The sequence below is a fragment of the Chiloscyllium plagiosum genome, unplaced genomic scaffold (assembly GCF_037043375.1).
Source record: "Chiloscyllium plagiosum isolate Xiang-an unplaced genomic scaffold, Cpla_swu_hap1 HiC_scaffold_37, whole genome shotgun sequence".
Lineage (NCBI taxonomy): Eukaryota > Metazoa > Chordata > Chondrichthyes > Orectolobiformes > Hemiscylliidae > Chiloscyllium > Chiloscyllium plagiosum.
The window spans coordinates 28,259,410-28,280,173 of NW_028270175.1; the positions used below are offsets into that span (position 1 = coordinate 28,259,410).

At 44.0% G+C, this 20,764-nt stretch overlaps 1 protein-coding gene across 2 annotated transcripts in view; it reads right to left on the reverse strand.

Annotated features, from left to right (window-relative positions):
• Window positions 1-20,510, reverse strand: part of LOC122540243 (kazrin-like) — a 719,824-nt gene extending 699,314 nt beyond the window's left edge. Inside the window, exon 1 of one of the 2 annotated variants that reach the window (XM_087980531.1) lies at window positions 20,491-20,510. The gene's annotated coding sequence lies outside the window, so the exon portion shown is untranslated. Of the gene's footprint in view, window positions 1-18,867; window positions 18,885-20,490 lie in introns of those variants that run through there. The other variant, XM_087980530.1, reaches the window with a different exon arrangement.
• Between the last annotated feature and the right edge of the window lie 254 nt (window positions 20,511-20,764).

A 20,764-nucleotide genomic window follows, 5' to 3' on the forward strand; every position in this document is an offset into this window, starting at 1 on the left:
AGGAACATTACAGACAACTACTGGCCAATCCAACCAAAGAACACACCCGTGAACTAAACACACTGATCCAGTCCTTCAGAGTAGCCCACGCATTCTCATCCGCGTACCTCTTGCATAGGGGCCTACTACTGCCTTCTGAAGATACATAAAGCCTACATGCCTGGACTTCCCATCATGTCAGGCAAAGGGGCCCTGTGTGAGAACTTTTCTTGCTATGTCGAGGGCATCTTGAAACCCATTGTAAAGGGGACCCCCAAATCCTGTTGCGACACTACAGATTTCCTACAGAAAACCAGCAACTACGCACCAGTTGAACCGGGAACATTCCTCGTCACAATGGAAATTTCAGCCCTCTACACCAGCATCCCCCACAATGACAGCATTGTGGTGGCACGGTGGCTCAGTGCTTAGCACTGTTGCCTCACAGCACCAGGGTGCTGGGTTTGATCCCAACCTCAGGTAACTGTCTGTGTGGAGTTTGCACGTTCTCCCTGTATCTGCGTGGGTTTCCTCTGGGTGCTCCGGTTCCTCCCACAGTCCAAAGATGTGTAGATTAGGTGATTTGGCCACGCTAAATTGTCAATTAGGTGCATTAGTCAGAGGGAAAAGGGTTTGGGTGGGTTACTCTTCAGAGGGTCGGTGTGGACCTGTTGGGCCGAAGGGCCTGTTTCCACACTGTAGGGAATCTAATCTAAAAAAAAAGCCTCAGTACTCAACACCAAAAACTACCAATCTCCAGGCACCATCCTACAACTCATCTGCTTCAACCTTGACCACAACGTTTTCACCTTTGACAACCAGTTCTTCATCTAGACACATGGAATAGCCATGGGGACAAAATTTGCACCTCAATATGCCAAATTTTCATGCACAAGTTCGAACAAGACTTCTTTGCTGCACAGGACCTCTGATCAGCACTAGACACCAGATGCATTGACGTCGTTTTCTTCCTCTGGGCCCATGGCAAGGAGTCCCTAAAACAATTCCACTGTGGGGGAGCACTTCAGCAGTCAGGGCATTCAACTTCAGATCTTTGGCTGACTATCCTCCAAGGTGGACTTCAGAATATGCAACAACGCAGAGTGGTCGAGCAGAGACTGATAGCCAAGTTCAGTACCCATGAGGATGGCCTTAACCAGAATCTTGGGTTCATGTCACACTACAGGCAGCCACACTACACTATACATTCTCTCACACACATACTTACACACAATGACACTCACACAGACCCTCTCTCATATACACATGCTCTCTCTTACACACACACACACACACTCATAAGCGTATACTCCGTCGCACTCATCCACACATTATCGAACATGTTCACTCATGCACACATTTTGTTCAAAAAGCACATAATCTGTCGGCAGTCAGTCCATGTGACATTTTGTAAATTCCTACTTTGGAAATTGAACCAAGGTTGACTCAAAGTTGGGATGCAGACAGACTCTAACCTCACACCTTTAATGCTCTGTGTGAGCTGAGACGCAAATTTTTTTTTATATACTGATAAAACCTTGAGTTGTCTTGGGACTGTGACTTGAAGGAAGTTCTGGGATTTACACATAAATTATTAGAAACCTGCATCCCCATTCAATGTGATTAAATACTTAACAAACATTTAGGTTTATTCAATATGTTGCATCACTTGTATGGCACTTTGATCTTTTACTATAAATTCTGTGTCCTATGATCCTGCTCCACAGCTACCTGATGAAGGAGCGTCGCTCCGAAAGCTAGTACTTCCAAATAAACCTGTTGGACTATAACCTGGTGTTGTGTGATTTTTAACTTTGTCCACCCCAGTCCACCTCCACAACAGGAGGCAAAAGCATGGCAGAGAATGAGAGAAGACTGATGAGTTAAACTGCATTTATTTCAATGCAAGAGGCCTGATGGGTAAGTCAATGAACTCAGGACATGGATAGGGTTGGTGCTGGGTTCACGGCTTTTTGTCATTTATATAAATGATTTGGACAGGAATGTAGGAGGCATGGTTTGTAAGTTTGTTAATAAAATTAATGACATGCTGGACAGTGAGTAAGGTTATCTAAGAGTACAAAAGGATCATGATCAACTGGGCCAATGGGCTGAGGAATGACAGATGGAGTTTAATTCAGATAAATGTGAGGTGATGCATTTTGGTAAGGCAACCCAGGGCCAGACTTAATGGTAGATCGCTAAGGGGAGTGTCATTGATCAGAGACACCTAGGGGTGCAGGTACATAGTTCCTTGAAAGTGGAGTCACTGGTAGACAGGGTGGTGAAGAAGGATTTCGGAATGCTTACTTTCATTAATCAGAAGATTGAGTATAGGAGATGTCATGTTGTTGTTGTACTGGACATTGGTGAGGCCATGTTTGGAGTACTGTGTACAATTCTGGTCGCCCGGCTATAGGAAGGAAGTCACTAAACTGGAAATGGTGCAAAAAATATTTACAAAGGTGTTACCGAGACTGGATGGTTTGAGCTATGAGAGGTTGGAACTTTTTTCCCTGAATCACAGGAGACTGAGGGGTGACCTTATAGAGGTTTATAAAATCATTGATAGGGTGAACAGCCAAGGTCCCCAAAACTAGAGGTCATAGGTTTAAGGTGAGAGGGGAAAGATTTAAAAAGGATCTAAGGGGGAGCCTTTTCACACAGAGGGTGGTATATGTATGGAGTGAGCTGCCAGGGGAAGTGATAGTTGCAAGTACGTTTACAACATTAATCTAATTTTTTTTTAAAATCCCTACAATTGAAAACAGGCACTTCGACCCAACAAGTTCACACTGATCCTCCGAAGAGGAACCCATCCAGACACATTTCCCACTGACTAATGCAGAGTCAACCTTACACCTGAGTCATCCATCAGACCAGAGTCACCCATCAGATCACGGTCATCAATCAGATCACGGTCAGCCACCAGACCAGAGTCATCCATCAGACCAGGGTCATCCATCAGATCAGGGTCACCCATCAGATCAGGGTCACCCATCAGATCAGGGTCACCCATCAGATGATGGTCATCCATCAGACCAGAGTCAACCTTACACCTGAGTCATCCATCAGATCAAGGTCATCCATTAGACCAGGGTCACCCATCAGACCAGGGTCACCCATTAGACCAGGGTCACCCATCAGATAATGGTCACCCATCAGACCAGGGTCACCCATCAGATGATGGTCATCCATCAGACCAGAGTCAACCTTACACCTGAGTCATCTATCAGACCAGAGTCACCCATCAGATCACGGTCATCCATCAGATCACGGTCATCCATCAGACCAGAGTCACCCATCAGACCAGGGGTCATCTATCAGACCAGGGTCATCCATCAGATCAGGGTCATCCATCAGATCACAGTCATCCATCAGACCAGGGTCATCCATCAGATCAGGGTAATCCATCAGATTAGAGTCACCCATCAGACCAGAGTCACCCATCAGATCAGAGTCACCCATCAGACCAGGGTCAGCTATCAGATCAGGGTCACCCATCAGATCAGAGTCATCCATCAGACCAGTCATCCATCAGATCAGAGTCATCCATCAGATCAGAGTCATCCATCAGACCAGGGTCACCCATCAGATCAGGGTCACCCATCAGATCAGGGTCATCCATCAGACCAGAGTCATCCATCAGACCAGGGTCACCCATCAGACCAGAGTCATCCATCAGACCAGGGTCACCCATCAGACCAGGGTCATCCATCAGATCAGGGTATCTATCAGATCAGGGTCATCTATCAGATCAGGGTCACCCATCAGACCAGGGTCACCTATCAGATCAGGGTCTACCATCCCATCAGTAACAAACTCAAATCGCCATCTTCTTTCATCCCACCACAATGCTTAGGACCAGAAGATCTTTTTGAAAAATCAGCAGCCACAAGGCTAATTATCCCATTGATCTTTCTCTTTCCCCATAGCACAGAAAATGGTAGTGGTACCCTCAGTCCAACTGAATTGGCCACCAGTATTGCCAGGGAATTAGGGGCAGCACATGGACATTATCTGGAAATCGGGCTGGTTCAACCTTTGAAAATGTTGCCTAAACACTTTATATCATTAAAGTGGTATACAATTACCTCAATGTAATGTCCCACTCATGATATTACACCTTATTTGGTAATATCTTATCATACTAATATACACTGTACACACAAGGACAATGGATTAAAATGTGTCCAACTAGAACTTGTCTGAACACAGACCTCATGGTGGTGAGTTACCAATGTTCCTGCCTGACAGGCACATTGACACATCCTGGGGTTGCGGTGATTCGTTAGTACTGCACTGGTGACACCAGGACGGAGTGGGAAACTCCTGACAGCTGGATTTGGAGTGTCTAGATCAAGGTTACATGGACCCCCCTCCTAGGGAATCTGAACCAAACATGCAGGGGAATAGCTGCCTGTGATATAATGCCAAATGGAACTAAGGAGCTGAGTTTTATCCACCCAGACTAGCTTCAGTGCAGACAGACCCGCTCTGCTAGATTGTTGTGCTGGTGTCAATGGGGTACAAAAAAACCATATTGGACTTTTGGTTATGAATGGCTATCCAGCAAATTGCCATTTGATTTAAATACCATTTGTTACCAGGCTCCAATTCTGTGGATGTTTTATTCCCCATCTTGTAGCAAAGGGGAGGCTATTTTGTATTGAAGCCAATCTTACTGGAAAAAGCCAACCATAATTTCATCTATGTCCTTAAGCCAGATTTTGCGAGTCCCTGCAACTCGTTGAGATAGGACTTCCCAAGTCCAGGTAATGAGTGTTGGCTTGGGCTGTAACTGTGCTCCAATCCTGGGTCCTCACCATTGGTTAAATACCATGGTTGACATGCCAAGCACTACCAACTGCATTGTAGACTTGATTCCACGTGCCAGCCTCCGCTCTGGGATTTGCCTCCGGCCTCCATTCCGGGACTCGATTCCCCGTGCTGACCTCTGCTCTGGGATTTGGCAGCTCCTTCATTCCCCTCTGGGTAAGGCTGAGTCAAAAATTGATAAAAAAAATATAAAAAGGAGGAAAAATAAAGGAAAATAAGTAAACGGCCAGACGGAGCAGAGATGCTCCGGCTGGAGTGCCTTACTCTGCCTCATGTTGATTATTTGCCAAATGGAGTGCCAGCGATTAATATGATGTGGCATTTCACAAGCCTAAAAAATACTAGTTTTAATTACATTTGAGATACTGACATGGAAACCATTTAAGGTAACAATTGGCTCAATCGCATTTTTACTGATTTGCTGAAGTAAAGTCATTTTTAGCAGTTTGCGAGTTTCAAACGCCATTTGGTGCTCAAAGGTGAGTCTCATCACTGGAATAGAAGTGCAGCCCGGGACAGGAAGGAGGTGGAAAGGGTGTGGTTATGGTGTGGATCAGTTTGCACCTCACAGAACAGCATGGCAAAAGTGAGCTCGGTATTGTGACACCTGGCAACAGGTCGGGTGTCTCGGAGATGTTCCCTAAAGCGCTCTGGAGGGGTTGGGTCTGAGGGCGGAGGTGCGGGATGTGGACGAGATGCGTTGGAGGGCATCTTTAACCACGTGGGAAGGGAAATTGCGGTCTCTAAAGAAGGAGACCCCTCCAACCGCAACAAGGACAGAACGCCCCTGGTGCTCACCTTCCACCCTACCAACCTTCGCATAAACCAAATCATCCGCCGACATTTCTGCCACCTCCAAACAGACCCCACCACCAGGGATGTATTTCCCTCCCCACCCCTCTCCGCCTTCCGCAAAGACCGTTCCCTCCGTGACTACCTGGTCAGGTCCACGCCCCCCTACGATCCACCCTCCCATCCTGGCACTTTCCCCTGCCACCGCAGGAACTGTAAAACCTGTGCCCACACCTCCTCCCTCACCTCCATCCAAGGCCCTAAAGGAGCCTTCCACATCCATCAAAGTTTTACCTGCACATCCACTAATATCATTTATTGTATCCGTTGCTCCCGATGCGGTCTCCTCTACATCGGGGAGACTGGGCGCCTCCTAGCAGAGCGCTTTAGGGAACATCTCCGAGACACCCGCACCAATCAACCAAACCGCCCCGCGGCCCAACATTTCAACTCCCCCTCCCACTCTGCCGAGGACATGGAGGTCCTGGGCCTCCTTCACCACCGCTCCCTCACCACCAAACGCATGGAAGAAGAATGCCTCAGCTTCCGCCTCGGAACACTTCAACCCCAGGGCGTCAATGTGGACTTCAACAGCTTCCTCATTTCCCTTTCCCCCACCTCATCCTAGTTTCTAACCTCCAGCTCAACACTGTCCCCTTGTCTTGTCCAGACTTGTCCGACCTGCCCAGCTCCTTTTCCACCTATCCACTCCACCCTCTCCTCCCTGACCTATCACCTTCATCTCCTCCCCCACTGACCTATTGTACTCTATGTTACTCTCTCCCCACCCCCACCCTCCTCTAGCTTATCTCTCCACGCTTCAGGCTCTCTGCCTTTATTCCTGATGAAGGGCTTTTGCCCGAAACGTCGATTTTGCCTGTCCACGGATTTTGCCTGTCCTCGGATTTTGCCTGTCCTCGGATGCTGCCTGAATTGCTGTGCTCTTCCAGCAACACTAATCCAGAATCTTGAGTGAAAGTCAAGAATTAGCTTCTAAGTTAGTTAATATTCGAAAACAGCTTTCTCCAAACAGACCAACAAAATATATACCAGATAAATCACCTGAATGTTAATCACAAAGCAATCATACAGAATAAATCAGAACAATTTGAATACCAGAGGTATAAATTGTAGCAATGATAGGATGCGCCTGGCCCTGATTATTGGCTGGTGGTTTAACATTTGGAATCATCAAAACTGAGTCTGTTTGAATCTCTGCTCAAACTTAGATACTCAAACACAGGGAAAACGAGAGTCATAGAGATGTACAACACGGAAATACACCCTTTGGTCCAACTCGTCCATGCTGCCCAGATATCCTAACTTAATTCACCAGCATTTGGCCCATATCCCTCCAAACCCTTCCTATTCATATACCCATCTCGATGCATTTTAAATGCTGTAACTGTACCAGCCTCCAACACTTCCTCTGGTAAGTCATTCCATACATGTATCCCCCTCTGCATGAAAATGTTGTCCCTGAGGTCCCTTTTAAATCCTTCCCCTGTCACCTTAAACCTACATCCTCTAGCTTTGGACCCCCTTACCTGGGGAAATACCAGATATCCTGGATAATAGCTACCTTCAATAAACAGAATGATTACAATCTGATAAATGGTTAGTTTTATTGTGGATTTTGAGAGCTTGCTTGTGCACAAATGGACTTCAGAGTTTTCCACATTTCAGCAGTGGTTCATCTTCAAAATGCCTTCATTTACTGCAGAGAATCATATGGATACAGGGAATTTATCTTCTTTCTCAGTTGGAGGAGCTGGTGTTGGACTGGGGTGGACAAAGTTAAAAACCACACAATACCAGGTTATGGTCCAACAGGTTCATTTGGAAGCACTAGCTTTCTGAGAGCTGCTCCTTCAACAGGTAGTTGTGGCCTATACGCTATACAGCCACCTGTTGAAGGAGCATGGTTGCTTCAGGAAGAATATCAGTTCTGAGAGAATCCAAGACATTGGGAACTGTGTTAGGAATGGGTTACAGCAAGAGGCAAGTGATCTATCAGCAGAAACCATTAGTTATTCTACTGAAAGGGTGTAAGAGCTATCATTGATATATTAGAAACTGGAGAGGATTTCTGTTATAATAAACATTTTTGGCTTTGTCGGTGTCACAGTGAGGGGTGTGGGGGTGTGTCAGTGTCAAAGTGAGGGGTGTGGGGGTATGTCGGTGTCACAGTGAGGGGTGTGGGGGGTGTCGGTGTCACAGTGAGGGGTGTGGGGGGGTGTCAGTGTTACAGTGAGGGGTTCCTGGGTGTGTCATTTTTACAGTGTGGGGTGTGTGGGTGTGTCAGTGACAGTGTGGGGTGTGTGAGTGTGTCGGTGTTACAGTGAGGGGTATGGGGGTGTGTCAGTGTTACAGTGAGGGGTTCCTGGGTGTGTCAGTTTTACAGTGTTGGGTGTGTGGGTGTGTCGGTGTTACAGTGAGGGGTGTGGAGGTGTGTTGGTGTCACAGTGAGGGGTGTAGGGGTTGTCAGTGTTACAGTGAGGGGTGTGGGTGTGTGTCAGTATCATAGTGAGGGGTGTGGGGGGGTGTCACTGTTACAGTGAGGGGTGTGGGGCTGTGTCAGTGTCACAGTGAGGGGTATGGGGGTGTGTCAGTGCTACAGTGAGGGGTGTGTCAGTGTCACAGTGAGGGGTGTGGGGGGGTGTCAGTGTTACAGTGAGGGGTGTGGGGGGGGGTGTCAGTGTCACAGTGAGGGGTGTGGGGGTGCGTTGGTGTCACAGTGAGGGGTGCGGGGGGGTGTCGGTGTCACAGTGAGGGGTGTGGGATGTGTCACTGTCAGAGTGAGGGGTGTGGGGGTGTGTCAGTGTTATATCTAACACTAATACAGTGTTAGAAATTCAAGCACATCATAGTTTTAGGGATGAGGTGTGTGGTTCTAGTGAGAAATGACAGCGTTTTATTTTCCTGTCGTACTAAACCTCCTGATAGAGTCGATTCCCGGATCTGGATCCAAATCCCAAGAATTTCTCTGTGTTGGCAATAATTTAATGATTACTTTTGTGAAGTGTTCCGTCCCTGAGCTTTGATAACTATACTTGTTGAGTATGTTTTCTAAATTATTGCTTGTTCTGTTAATTAGAATGCTTGGACGGCCCAGATTATGGATTTGATGACTGTAATTATGTTAATTTTTCATTGAGAGGTTAATTTCTAAATCTGTCTCTGCTGCTGTGTTTTGTTTTAAATATAAAATGAGGGATGCTTTAGATTTCCCAGCTAAGAGGTGTTTTTTTTTCACAATTAAGACAATTGTACTCCAAATATACCTACTCCCTTCAAGATACTTTTTATGAATGGACCTTCAGTTCTGTCCATTCCAGAGAGCACCATTACCAGTTGATGACTTCCGTGTATAATTTTACAACAGTGAGATGCAGCCAGGGTTCCCAGGACCTAAAATTGCAAATGTGTCTCGCAAGCACTCTCCTCTTTCTCAATTCAATCAAGTTCCAGATACAGGGCACTGAGGTGGGTGGTGGGGGAAGGGGAGTGAATCTGCCACTCTGGGAGTTGCACAGAGATACTTCCTGAACCAGCCTGGAGATGGGTTCCCTACCCAAGCAGGGTTCTCAGATGTAGTGCGGTTCAGGAAACTAGTGCCTCCCCGGCACGTCATTGGGAAACCAGCTCCTAACCTCTGCCGGCATTTTCAGGCCTCAACTGTTTCTGTTCTGCGCTTGGCGGACGCTGAAATTTCAATGCATTCTCCACCAATGTGCTTTCAGTCAGATGAGTGATAAGTGGTGCATATTCCCCTACAATCCCGGACTTGCAATATCACCAAGGTACAAATTGGTTTTACATGCTCTTGACCTCCTCCTGTCTGACGGATATCAAAATGAAGCTGTAGTGATCTCTTCACTCCCTGAACTGCCAGCCACAAAGGGATCCATTCAGCCAAAGCCCATTGTTCCCCATAAAACAAACCATCAAAGACCCTCAGGTCAGGACCTGCCTCCTTCTGGTTGGCTCTATGACAAACCGAGTGTAACACTGATGACAATAGGACAAACTTTCAGATGAATAGCACTTCGGCTAATCCCTTTCCTTAAATGCTTCCCTCAGACAAGTAGAATCTCAAAGTTGCTGTCTGTGGATCTGTGGGTTGATCTGTAAGAGTTTCAAGGGAGTACACAATAACTGTAAAAGATCACGGTAAGGTCCGAGGGAGTGTTGCTGAACAAAGAGACCTTGGAGTGCAGGTTCATAGCTCCTTGAAAGTGGAGTCGCAGGTAGATAGGATAGTGAAGGCAGCTTTTGGTATGCTTTCCTTTATTGGTCAGAGTATTGAGTACAGGAGTTGGGAGGTCATGTTGCGGCTGTACAGGACATTGGTCAGGCCACTGTTGGAATATTGCGTGCAATTCTGGTCTCCTTCCTATCAGAAAGGTGTTGTGAAACTTGAAAGGGTTCAGAAAAGATTTACAAGGATGTTGCCAGGGTTGGAGGATCTGAGCTACAGGGAGAGGCTGAACAGGCTGGAGCTGTTTTCCCTGGAGTGTCAGAGGCTGAGGGGTGACCTTATAGAGGTTTACAAAATTATGAGGGGCATGGATAGGATAAATAGACAAAGTCTTTTCCCTGGGATCGGAGAGTCCAGAACTAGAGGGCATAGGTTTAGGGTGAAAGGGGAAAGATATAAAAGAGACCTAAGGGGCAACTTTTTCACGCAGAGGGTGGTACGTGTATGGAATGAGCTGCCAGAGGATGTGGTGGAGGCTGGTACAATTGCAACATTTAAGAGGCATTTGGATGGGTATATGAATAGGAAGGGCTTGGAGGGTTATGGGCCAGGTGCTGGCAGGTGGGACTAGATTGGGTTGGGATATCTGGTCGGCATGGACGGGTTGGAAGGGTCGGTTTCCGTGCTGTACATCTCTATGACTCTATCACTGATCAAGAGTAACTCCTGTCCCCTCCCTGTGATCCTGCCCCCACCACCCCCATTCTTCTGCCCCCTCCCAATTCTTTTCCCCCTTTGGTTTCTGCCAAGGACAGATAAACTTTGTACTGAGAAAATAGCACCTACTGTACGAAATGTGAAACTTCCACCAAACTGGTCTGATGACTAATTCTGTGCCTCAAACCAAATCTCCACCTTTGTAGACATCTGTTGGAGTACTACTGATAACTTTCTATTGTCAGGCTTGGTATAGCCTTGAGTATTGACTCTCTAATTACAGTAAGGCAATATTAGATTTTGCTTTGTCACTTCCTCTAGTGGTGAGTGTGGCTAGTGGTCACATATTGCTCTCCGGTAGCCTGTGGTTGTGGCATTATTGCTGATTGTTGATGACAGAAAAATAGAGAGTAATGTGCCTCAGTGAAGATGCCCTTGACTATGCCTGATGTAACAATGGCTTCCTAGAGAAATATTAGATGGAGAGGAATATCCCTGCTGATTTCCTGAAATCAGCCGTGATGTTTCATTTCCCTGGGACTGGTGTTTGAGGAAGACGCTGTGTTGGTTATTGACCGTGTTGAGCAGTGAGAATCCCGATGGTCATTTGGAAAGCAGACGCCCCTCACAATGGTGTCCTGTATCTGTTGCATTTGATAATGGTGACCAACCCTTTAACATGGACACAGCCACTGACTTGACAGAGCTAGCTCTGTCCTGGCAAGAGCTTCAAGCTGTTGGGCGCCACACTGATAACCAAAGGAAATTAGTGATTTTAAAAATAGGAATTTCCAGGCTGAGGGTCAGATCTTTTAAAATATTTACTGAAAGTCAGTGAACTGCAAAGATAATCTCTTTGCTTCTGGCAATGTTTAATGTTTGTGAGGGCAGGTCGGAGCAAAAATAACCCAGGATTAAAATTTTCCATTCTCTCGTATTCAGTTTATTTTCCTCTGAATTTCTCATCCCTCCCCCTCTCCTGAAGGTATTCAGTTCCTCACTGAGTTAAAGACTTACTCTTTGCTATGTTGCTTAAGTAATAAATCTCTTCTATGAATATTGCCAGAGTGCTAATAGCATTGCAAGCGAATTGAAATCAATTATTGAGGAAGTAATGGCAGAACATTTGGAAAATTGTAATCTAATCAAGCAGACTGCATGACTTCATGAAAGGGAAATCATGTCTGACTAATTTATGAGAATTTTGCAAGGAAGTCTCAGTTAGAGGGCTTCCAGAAGGCATTCGACAAGAGTACCTCACAAAACCTTAAATCATAACAGACCAGGGTGTTGGAAGTTGTATATTGGCATGGATAGAGAATTGGCTAATGGGCAGTAAACAGTGAGGGATTTCATGGGTTCTTTTTCAGGTTGGTAACCAGTGACTAGTGGGGTTCCACAGGGATCTATGCTGGGATTATAACTGTTTACAATATGTATTAATGACTGGGAGGAAGCAAGTGAATATGATGTAGTCAAATATGCAAACAACACAAGAATAGATGGAAAAGCAAATTACAAGAAGGATACACAGTTTACAGAGAGATTTTGATAGATCAAGTAACCTAAAAATTAGCAAATGGAGTAGGAGTGAGAAAATTCAAAGTTGTTTATCCTGGGAAGGGCGAATGAAAGAACAGAATATTATATAAATGGAGAAAAGCTGCAGAAATCTGTAACACAAAGGGACTTGGGGATACTTATACATGAAACACAGAAAGCTAGCACACAGGTGCAGCAGCTTATCAGGAAGGCTAATAGAATGTTGGCCCTTAGTTACTGGGGAGGGGGGAGGAATGGGTCCAACTCACCTGGGGCTATTCCTGTCTTGGAGGTGGGGAACCATAAACACCTCAGCTCACAACATCACTTTCAGTAAGAGGTGCTGGTAACTCTAATTTTGCAATTTCTGTTTATAAGGGCTGCCCTTGCAGTGTCTGGCTGTCTCCCAGAAACATGGAATGTGATTACTGTGACAGGAGAACCTCAAGCAATTCAACAAAGTAGCACTTTCTTCCTGCAAAAATATACTTTATTCGTGAAACTTATAAGAGGACACTGTATTACAGTCCAAATAAAATGCAATCACAGCAATGTCTTTCAAGGTGCCTCACTACATTTGTTATTACAAGTTGTATTTACAATGTACATTTACACTTTCTGTCATACTCCCCTGCTCCATTCACGCGGGGGGGGGGGGGGGTTTAGGGTGGTGCCTGGGTGGTTATTGCTTCCAATCCATCCATGCATTATGGTAGAGGGGAGGAGGACCATACTCAGCCGCCTTTCCTCATTGAGGCGGCTGTCCTAAGTTTTAATACATCCCTCAGCATTTAGTCCTGGACCTTTGACTGTGTCAAATCTGCACCAGTTGGTTTGTGACAGCTCCACGCACTAGAGGGCAATCAATATTTGGGCAGAGCCAAGAGTGTCTTTCCCCAGTTGATGGTCCTCCACCTGCAGTTACGTTTATCTCAGGATGAACAGTGACAATAAACCACCACATTGCTTTTCAAAGCTGCTTTGTGAACACGCATTCCATAAGGGGTTCCATGACGGTCTCTTTTCCATTGCAGCCTCCTTGAGATGGTGATGGTGAGACTCCAGTGGGCAGGATGGACCCTTCTTACTATCAGCTAAACTCTATCTCATTGCTTGTTCAAAACCAAGGAAGCATTCTGCCAAATGACTCTCAGGGAACTGCCTGAGAGGATTCACTGTCCCCTTTCCCCACAGGGCCTCAGAGATGATGGGATTGCTGTCAAAGGTATTTTTCTGCATTGGCTTTTCCACAAGAGAAAGGCGAAATTTCATTGTCCAACTGTCTAGAATGTTCTGCTGGAAAACCTGGCAAGACCCATCCTTTACAACACTAGGACCTCAGCAAGTATTTGGTGCACAGTAACACAGGGATGAGAACAACTCTAATCGGTGCATTTGATTCCTGGAGAACTTGGACCATGTTCCATTGTCTTCCAGTCCCCTTGTTGTTTCTGGCGACGCTGGCCGGCTGCTCCCATGTCATTGGCTGCCTTGTTCCACGTGGCTGTTTCTCACTTGCCAACTTGCTTAGCGAGGGGCACACTGGGTCAGGGAGATTGCTGTACGGACTGTTCAGAAGTTCGCTCGGACTCTAAACAATAACTCCATTTCTCTCTTCACAGATGCTGCCAGACCTGCTGAGTTTCTCCAGCATTTTCTGTGCTTGTTTCAGATTTCCAGCAGTATTTCGCTTTTATTTGAGCGTTGCTCAGCCAGCATTGAGCTTAATTGAGACACAGAGGCAGGTGCTGGACAGAAATGTTAGTATGGGAGCAAGGTGTTTTATATCCGTAATGTCTGTAAAATATGCATAACCTGCCAGCACACCAACCCCCCTCACCTCCATCCAGGGCTACAAACAGCCTTTCCAGGTGAGACAAAGGTTCACCTGCCTCTCCTCCAACCCAGTTTACTGTGTCTGGTGCTGTCGTTGTGGTCTTCTCCATATCGATGAGACCACACGTAAACTAAGGGGATGTTTCGGCATCTCAGCTGGGCCGATGGGGGCCGATCTGATCTATCAGTCGCCGCCCATTTCAATTCCCCTTCCCATTCTCTCTCCAACATTGCCACAGTGAATCAGACCGCGAATTGGAGGAACACCACCTTATCTTCCGCCTGGGCAGCCTACAGCCTGGAGGACTCAACATTGAGTTCTCTAATTTCAAATAACCCCCCCCTTCCCATCCCCCGACTCCCTTTCCAGCTCCTCCCTCTCCCTTCCATTCCTCCGACAGACCCTTCTTTCCAGAAACCGCCCAGATCCATTCCTCCCATTGATCAACCAGCCTGTACCCTTTACATCTGTTCACCTATTCCTACCCCACCATTCTGCCCGCCCCACTCGAAACCTTCCCCACCCCATTTTATTTGCAGCTCCACTTAGCCCAACCCCAGTCCTGAAGAAAGGTTACACCTGAAACGTTGACCTCTCCACCTCCTGATGCTGCTTGGCTTATGTTCCTCCAGCCTCCTGCTTGTCTACTTTGGATTCCAGCATCTGAAGTCTTTTATGTCTCTAACTAGATTTATTGAAATGGCAACCAACCAGGCGGGCAGGGTCATTCCTACAGACAGAATGGAGGAGTTCGCAAAGTGGCCACCCAGACTACACTTGGTCTCACCAATGTAAATGGTCAAGAATGGTGAAAATGACATGAAGCCATCTGAACTGCAGAAACTTTTATCACAATGCTGAAACTAAGTGAATACACAAGGTGGTCTATATCATGCAGCTCTTTCAGTGCTGTCAGTTTCCTCCTTCACTGCCATGTCTGCTGTTTAGGCGTGAATTATTAACCAATAGTGTTGGTTAATATGATTGCAACATATTGAAATGTTAGAGCAACTAGGAAAGGCTGGACAAACCAAATGCAAATAAAGATAAAGATACACATTGGTTTTATAGAGATTTGTAGTTACATAAGGAGATCACTCAGGGTTGCTAACTCTATTTATTAACCTTGAGTTCCCAGGAATTTAAGGTTAATCTCCTGGACTCTGGGACATAAACTCTATCACTTATGCACCAGAGGAGAAACAACATAAAGGCTTATGTTTATTATATATAAAATATATTTAAAAATAAGCCGCGTTTGAGGTTTTAGAGTTGAGGATAAAAGGCTTTTTGACAGGATGGGCAGTTGTAGGTGGAGATCATGTGATTAAAATCCCCTACTACATGTCCAACCAGAATTGGGTAACCTCAGCATCATGTTCTAGATTAATAGCACATATCAGGAAATGTATGACTCCCTGTGTTCCCCTGGGGGGGAACACCACTACAAACCTTCCTCCAGCCCAAAGATATCCATTAACCATTACTCTGGTTTCCTATCATTCAGCCAAATTTGTATCGACATTGCTACTGTCCCCTTTTTATCCCATGAGTTTACATGTAAATGGTCAAGAATGGTGAAAATGACATGAAGCCATCAATGGGCTGAGAAGTGTGTTGTATAGCACCGTATCAAACACCTTTCTGGAAGTCCATATACACACTATTAAGAGCATTACTCTAATCAATCGTCTCTGTTACCTCTTCAAAAAAACACCAAGTTAGATAAACATGATCTTTAATCAACCAAGATTTATCTGCTATTAATTCCGTCACAATTACTGTCCTGAAGATATTTTCCCACCACTAAAGTTAAACTGATTGGGCTGTAATTGCTAGGTTTATCCATGCACTCGTTTTTGAACAAGGGGGTAGCATTTGCAATTCTCTAGGCCTCTGCCAACATCCCAAGTCTCAGGAAAACTGAAATATTATGGCAAGTGCCTCTTCAGTGTCCATTCTCACTTCTACCAATATCCTTGGATGCATCTGATCTGGTTCTGGTGCATTGTCAACTTTCAGTACAGAAAGTCTATCTAATTTCTCATGAATTTTCAACATTTCTAGTTACTGAGATTCCTTCTCTGTCACGATGGTCTAGGAAGCATCTGCTTCCTGAATAAAGACAGTTGCAAAATATTCGAAACTTCAGCCATACCTCCTGGCTTCATTTTGAAATCTTCTTTCAATCTGTAATCAGCTCTATTCCTTTTATCATCTTTGCACGATTTGTATGTCTATAGAAGTATTTAACGATAGTTGCCTGTCTTTTTCATGATCCCCCTTTACTTTATTTCTTCATTTTTATAGTTTACATTAAAGGAGGACTTTAATGGGGACTGTCATAGTGTTAAGGGTTTAGATGGAGAGGAATTTGTTAAGTGTGTATAATAAAATTTTCTGATTCAGTACGTTAATGTACCTACTACAGGTGCAAAACTTGATCTACTCTTGGGAAGTAAGGCAGGGCAGGTGACTGAGGTGTCAGTGGGGGAGCACTTTGGGGCCAGCGACCATAATTCTATTAGTTTTAAAATAGTGATGGAAAAGGATGGACTGGATCTAAAAGTTGAAGTTCTAAATTGGAAGGCGGCTAGTTTTGACTGTATTAGCAAGAACTTTTAAAAGCTGATTGGGGCAGATGTTTGCAAGTAAAGGGATGGCTGGAAAATGGGAAGCCTTCAGAAATGAAATAATGAGCGTCCAGGGACAGCATATTCCTGTTAGGGTGAAAGGAAAGACTGGTAGGTGTAGAGAATGCTGGATGATGAGAGAAATTGAGGGTTTGGTTAAGAAAAAGAAGGAAACAGATGTCAGGTATATATAGGATAGATCGAGACAATCCTTAGAAGAGTATAATGGCAGTAGGAGTGTACTTAAGTGGACAATCAGGAGGGTAAAAAGGGGGCATGAAATAGCTTTGGCAAATAGGGTTAAGGAGAATCCAAAAGGTTTTCACAAATACATTAAGGACAAAAGGGTAACTAGGGAGAGAATAGGGAACCACAAAGATCAGCAAGGCAGCCTTTGTGTGGAGCTGCAGGAGTATTCTGCATCAGTGTTTATTGTGGAGTAGGACATGGAAGGTATAGAATGAGAGGAAATAGATAGTGGCATCTTGAAAAATGTCCATATTACAGAGGAGGAAGTGCTGGATGTCTTGAAATGCATAAAGGTGGATATATCCCCAGGACCTGATCAGGAATACCCTAGAATTCTGTGGGAAGCTAAGGAAGTGATTGCTGGGACCCTTGATGAGATATTTTTATTATCGATAGTCAAAGCTGAGGTGCCGGAAGACTCGAGATTGGCTAATGTGATACCACTTTTTATGAAAGGGGCAAAGCCAGGGAATTATACACCAGTGAGCCTGACATCGGTGGTGGAGGGAATCCTGAGGGACAGGATGTACATGTATTTGGAAAGGCAAGGACTGATTAGGGATAGTCAACATGGCTTTACAAACTTGATTTGAGTTTTTGGAAGAAGTAATAGAGAGTTGATGAGGGTAGAGTGGTATACATGATCTACATTTTCTTCATTAAGGCTCCTCATGGGAGATTAGTTAGCAAAGTTAGATGTCATGGAATACAGGGAGAATTAGCCATTTGGATACAGAACTGGCTCAGTAGTGGAGGGCTGCTTTTCAGATTGGAGGCCTGTGACCAGTAGAGTGCCACAAGGAGCGGTACTGGGTCCACTACTTTTTGTCATTTACATAAATGATTTGGATATGAACATAGGAGGTATAGTTAGTAAGTTTGCAGATGACACCAAAATTGGAGGTGTAATGGATAGTGAAGAAGCTTACCTCAGATTACAACGGGATCTTGATCAGATGGGTCAATGGGCTGAGAAGTGGCAGATGGAGTTTAATTCAGATAAATGCGAGGTGCTGCATTTTGGAAAAGTAAATCAGAGCAGGACTTATACACTTAATAGTAAGGTCCTGGGGAGTGTTGCTGAACAAAGAGACTTTGGAGTGCAAGTTCATAGTTCCTTGAAAGTAGTCACAGATAAGATACAATAGTAAAGAAGTTGTTTGGTATGTTTCCCTTTATTGATCAGAATATTGAGAATAGGAGTTGGGAGGTCATGTTGTGGCTGTACAGGATGTTGGTTAGGCCACTTTTGGAATATTGCATGCAATTCTGGTCTCCTTCCTATCGGAAGGATGTTATGAAACTTGAAATGGTTCAGAAAAGATTTACAAGGATGTTGCCAGAGTTGGAGGGTTTGAGCTATAGGGAGAGGCTGAATAGGCTGGGGCTGTTTTCCCTGAAGTGTTGGAGGCTGAGGGGTGACCTTATAGAGGTTTATAAAATCAGGAGGGGAATGGATAGGATAAATAGACAATATCTTTTCCCTGGGCTGGGGGAGTCCAGAACTAGAGGGCGCAGGTTTAGGGTGAGAGGGGAAAGATATAAAAGGGACCTAAGAGGCAACATTTTCACTCAGAGGGTGGTGTGTGTATGGAATGAGCTGCCAGAGGAAGTGCAGGAGGCTGGTACAATTATAATATTTAAAAGGCATCTGGATGGGCATATGAATAGGAAGGGTTTGGAGGGATATGGACCAAGTGCTGGCAAATGGAACTAGATTAGGTTAGGATATCTGGTAGGCATGGAGGGATTGGACCAAAGGGTTTATTTCTGTGCCGTACATCTTTATGACTATTACCTTTTTTATCTCACCAAAGAGATTAAGAAGCAGTTACAAGGTAAAATTGTTTTTATGTGCAATAAAGCTTAATTCATCTAAAACTATGGAACTAGACTTCTCAACTGTGGAAAAAAGAACACTCCTTCCCAGCAGGATTCTTTTGTCTGATGAATCCTGAAACTTGTAAGGTCCTTTGCAAAAACAATTATAAAATCTAACCACGTAAATAATATAATACAGGCCCATCAAATATGTTTTGTGTGAATTTGGCGCAGGAATTGTAATGATTACTTTCTACCTTTTTTAGTCTTTGCACGGATTCTTCCAGGATGGTTTGTCTCAGGTTTCTTAAAATGGAATGTTTCCTTACTGTTTGTGTGTCCTTTGATTGTAACTGATGTTGCTGCTTTTATCTAAGGTTAAAGGACATTTATGGACCAGTTGTTGCAGGGGTTTACATCAACAGTTGTCCACAATCAGGATATTTTAAAATTAAAATTGAACATAATCCTACTACAGTAACAATTGAAGAAGAATTATGAATAATATCTCGTGGATAAAAAAAGTCATTCTTACAATACAAAGTACAACAAACTTTTTTATTAACCAGCACTATGGGACAAGGTGTGTACCAATTGATCAAATTGAACCTATCTAGTTAGAGATTCCTTCTCGATCGATCAAGAGGTTCAAATAATCACTGTAAAAACACACACTAAGTACTAGGTAAGTAATGCAGGGGGTGTACACATCACATACATTATTTACAGCATAAATCACTTAAATGAAAATGCAACTTTGCTTTTGGATAAAATGTAGAGGCCGAGACCCTTCTCATGTGCATCCTCAACTGACTATTCAAACATTGTGGAAATTGTGATAGTACAGTAAACTTCCAATATTTCAGGTACATAATTTTTGTTGGTTTATCAAGAATTCTGGTTCATAAGGTGCTGGTTAAAATAAAGTTTGCTGCATTGTGTTAAAGAATAAAAATGAAAACTCTTCATCACTTGACTGAGATGGAAAGGAAAAGAGAAGTTAGAAGTAATAAAGTAAACAGAGCTATACGATTACTTATCACCAATGTGCTTTCATAAAAGCTGTTTAACAAAGGACAGATTTACAGAAACTGATATCCTTTACATTATTTTAGACAAAGTCAGTGTATTTTTTTCCCTAGTTAGAATTTGTACAATTCAATGTTGTATTTAGTTAAATGACTGAATACTGTAAATTGCTTAAGCAATATAACAAAAGGAAAACTTGCATTTGTCAGCCCTCTTTTGTGCCGTTGGGATGTCCCAAAGCACTTCACATGATGAAGTATTATTGATGCATAGCTGCTTTGTAATATAGGGAACTTTAATAGCATTAAATCTGTGATTAGATAGGCTATATAGTTGTTAGGAGGAATAAAAACGGTTTTTGGTGCTCTGAGGACAATTGTTGGAAATCACACCCACATCAGTAGATAACTGTTAAGACTGTTGACAAGTAGCAAAGAAAAATCTAAAAGCTTTCATGTACATTTGAAGGGAAATGTCTGAGGAGACCACTCCAAAGCATTCCTGCATGTCTGGTGGCAAAGAACTACCCTTCAAATAATGCCTTATGATTGGTAACATTAGTTTCAGCAGGTTTGCAGAGATTTTCGTTTTTGCCTATTTTAGTGTGATTTAAAGAAAATTTAAGAAACATTCCCCATGCACTGCATTATGTATTTTCTTTATTACAGATATAGTAGGTTGTTTGATCACGACAGTTTAATTTAAAACACTTTAGGGATGAATAAAGGAGAAGAAAGCACAAGGGAGAAACAAACAATTGAAGGGTTTTAGCAACTTGGTGATTAATCTAAACATTTCAAAATAGCAATTATCAAAACCCATGTGCAGCTAATATCAGAAAAAATACTTACATTGGAAAAAGCAGCACTGAACAGTGCAGCTCTTCAATTTCTAAAGCCAATGTTTCCACCAAACTGCGCTCCATCAGTAGCAATCAGGAATGTTCTGTATAGGGAGCAAACAGGTTGCACATGATCAGTGTTCCCTTTTAAGATCCATACAGCTGTGCACTGATGTTCAATGCACTGCGTACAGGGGGCAATAAGCCAGCCTTCAGTAGTAAACATAAGCGAAAGCAATTAACATTGGCTGACACCTAAGAGAAATGTTGATATTGTGGATGTT